Genomic DNA, 3,454 nt, shown 5'->3' with positions numbered 1-3,454 from the left:
ATGTTAGACTGCTGAGAGTCAAGAGGCAGTGGCATTTATTTGACTTTGTATATGGAATATCTAGTTGAGATGAATCAATGAGGATACACATGTTTTGCTCTTGAGTAGCAACAGTCTTAATTTAGACTTACTCAGAATAGGAATCTATCACATTGTTTCAAGAATGAAAAGCCATGTTATGTAGTACAAGAGGAAAAAATTTATTGCCCATGCTGGTGGGGGGTTGAGGGGCGGAGGGAGGGGAGCTGGAGTCCAGGGCTCCATCTGGAGGAAGTGAGGTGGGCAGGAGCGGAGAGGACTGGACTCAGGAGCTCTTGGACTCGCCCTGACGCTGACTGCGCTGCCCTGGCTCAACCTGCCTGGCCGCAGGTGCCCTGGATGAGGCCGCCCCGCATACCCCGGCCTCCGTTTTGTCCCCCAGGGTCACTCAGCGCCTGCAAGCTGCAGCCTCTCATTGCCCTCCTCTGGCGGGCGCCTCCACACCTTGGCGATCCGCCATGGCCCTTGTGCCAGGAAGGAGCGACCAGGAAGAGGAAGACAATCCGGGGCATTTTGCCCTTGCTCAAGGGACCACACGTAGTGGGAGCTTGCCCGCAGTAGGCTCTCACTCTTCTAATCAATGGGTAAAGTGGGGAAAATGTGGAACAACACAGGTGCCAGGCTCTATTCAGCCATGAAGGAAGAAGCCACAGCGAAACTGTCAACGAGAAAAGCATCCATCTGGGCGAGCCCCCTCCCCAGCAACAAAGCAGTCCCTTAAGAGAAAATGTTACCTTACAGCTGGGACTGAGCCCTTCAAAGGCCTTTTCAAGATGAAACCAGAACTGTGCCGCAGGGATCCCTCGGGTTGTTGAGCATCGAGAAGGACAGCCAGTTGTATGCTACCCTAGGAACAAGGCTTGCACGAATGGACTCCTACTCTCGACATGCCCCGTGGGGAGGGAAGAAGAAACATTCCTGTTCCACAAAGACCCAGAGCTCACTGTATACTGAGAAGAAGTTTGGTAGAACTCGGAGCAGCCTTCAGAGGCTAGAGCGGCTCTAAAGTGTCAAGTCTATGCACCACATGGACAGTGTATCCAGAAGGGTAGTAGGGAGCCGCTCTCTGAGGCAGAGGCTCCAGGATACTGTGGGTTTGTGTTTCCCCATGAGAACTTACAGCAAGCAGTCAAAGCCTCTCTTTTCCAATAAGAAAAAACTCATCTTTCTGAATTAATTCTGGAGAAATGTCCTTTTCCTGTGAGCCCACATTCAACATTTTTTGATACATTTGATCCCTCACTGGTGTCTACAGAAGATGAAGAAGATAGGCTCCGAGAGATAAGATGGCTTAGTATCGAAGAAAGGGTGGACCCCCTCCCAATGCACAAATACACACATTTGAAGCTACTGCACAGGTCAAGCCATTGTATAAACTGGGACCAAAGTTAGCCGCTGGGATGACAGAAGTAAGTGGAGATGGTTCTGCAGTTCCACAAACGAATTGTGACTCAGAAAAGGATTCAACCACCCTGTGTCTGCAGTCACCGAGGCAGAAAGCAGCATCGGGTGTCCGGGGACAGCCACTCACAGGTTAGCAGACAGGGAGCTTGGAAAGTTCATACGCAGATCGATTACATACACTGCCTTGTACCAGATTTGCTTCGGATCACAGGGAATCCCTGTTACTGGAGTGTGTTGGACCGGTACGAAGCAGAAGCCCTTCTGGAAGGGAAACCTAAAGGCACGTTTTTGCTCAGGGATTCTGCACAGTAGGACTACCTCTTCTCTGTGAGCTTCCACCACTACAACAGATATCTGCACGCCCGAATCGAACAGTGGAACCACAATTTTAGCTTCGATGCCCACGACCCCTGTGTGTTCCACTCCTCCACTGTGACTGGGCTTCTAGAACACTATAAAGACTACAGCTCTTGCATGTTTTTTGAACCATTGCTTACGATATCACTGAATAGGACTTTTCCTTTCAGCCTGCAGTATATAGGCCATGCAGTGATCTGCTGAATGTGCACTACCTATGATGGGATTGGTGGGCTCCCTCTGCCATCAGTGTTACAGAATTTTTTAAAAGAGTATCATTATAAACAGAAAGTTAGGGTTTGCTGGTTAGAGCGAGAACCAGTCAAGGCAAAGTAACCCCTGTCCCCAAAGGGCATTACCTAGGTCTGTTCTCGAGTGCATCAGACAGGACAGCCATAGAAAGCACAGAGTTGGCTGCTGATGTGGGAGTGTCTTCTGTTTTGTGTTGATTTTATTGGTTAAATAAAGAAACTGCCTTGGCCCTTTGATAGGACAGAAAATTAGGTAGGTGGAGTAAACAGAACAGAATGCTGGGAAGAAGGCAGTGAGGCAGATGCCTCAGGCAGACGCCATGCCTCTCATCTCTAAGATGGACGCAGGTTAAGATCTCTCCTGGTAATCCACCACCTCATGGTGCTACACAATTATTAAATATGGGTTAAAGCAAGATGTGAAAATTAGCCAATAAGAGGTTGAAACTAATGGGCCAGGCAGTGTTTAAAAGAATACAATTTCTGTGTAATTATTTCAGGTAAAGCTAGCTGGGTGGCGAGAAGCAGTCCACAGCTCCATCCATCTACAGGCTGCTAGGAGTTTTCACCCAGAATGTGAGCTTAGTCGTTAGCCTTAATCCAATGGAATCTTATGTTACACAGACAAAGGTGCCTAGAAACAGCAGATGGTTTGCCAGTGTCAGGGAAGACACAGCTAGTTAACAAGCGGTTTGGTTTTAAATGGCTGTGACGACCCACTGAGGCAGCTGTAGGGCATTTGCTATGAAGAGTTATATTTCTTACTGAAGAACAAATTATTAATATTGGATAGGTATTTCAAGAGTGTGACTAATGTTTGAAATTATTTTTTCTAAGAATTTTTCTATAACCTTCCAAAAGTAGTAATATTTGTAGTTAACTATAAATCAAGCTTTGAAAGTCCAAAACAAATAAGTAAAGAAAAGACTGCCTGCCTTTTCAAGAAAAAAAAAATGCAATTTTTCTGGCCATGGGGCATTGTGCAGTGTCAATGTGTTTTATGGCTAGTCTCCTGTTCTCCTCAGAGAAAGAGACTCATGAGTAAACCAAGTTCTGTAAGATGTTCTTAAAATTTCAGGTTAGTAGTAGAGTCTTGTTTCAAAGCCCTCAGTATTCATTTGTGGTGAGCGCCTTGACTCCATACAGGCGCATAGTTGGAGTGTGGTGAGTGCTGGGACTCCATACAGGTGCACAGTTGGAGTGTGGTGAGTGCTGGGACTTCATACAGACGCACTTTAGTAGGAACCGGCGGGCTGTGTCCTGCCACCCGGCTAGCTTTGCCCAAAATAATTACACGGAAACTGTATTCTTTTAAAACACTGCCTGGCCCATAGTTTCAGCCTCTTATTGGCTAATTCTCACATCTTCCTTTAACCCATATTTAGTAATCTGTGTAGCACCAC

At 46.9% G+C, this 3,454-nt stretch overlaps 1 pseudogene; it reads left to right on the top strand.

The window, feature by feature from the left end:
- The first annotated feature begins 619 nt into the window (after positions 1 to 619).
- On the top strand, positions 620 to 2,136 carry LOC119803075 (annotated as a pseudogene).
- The last annotated feature ends 1,318 nt before the right edge of the window (positions 2,137 to 3,454 follow it).

The sequence above is a fragment of the Arvicola amphibius genome, chromosome 12 (assembly GCF_903992535.2).
Source record: "Arvicola amphibius chromosome 12, mArvAmp1.2, whole genome shotgun sequence".
NCBI classification, from domain to species: Eukaryota; Metazoa; Chordata; class Mammalia; order Rodentia; family Cricetidae; genus Arvicola; species Arvicola amphibius.
This window is presented reverse-complemented; position numbering and strand designations above follow the sequence as displayed.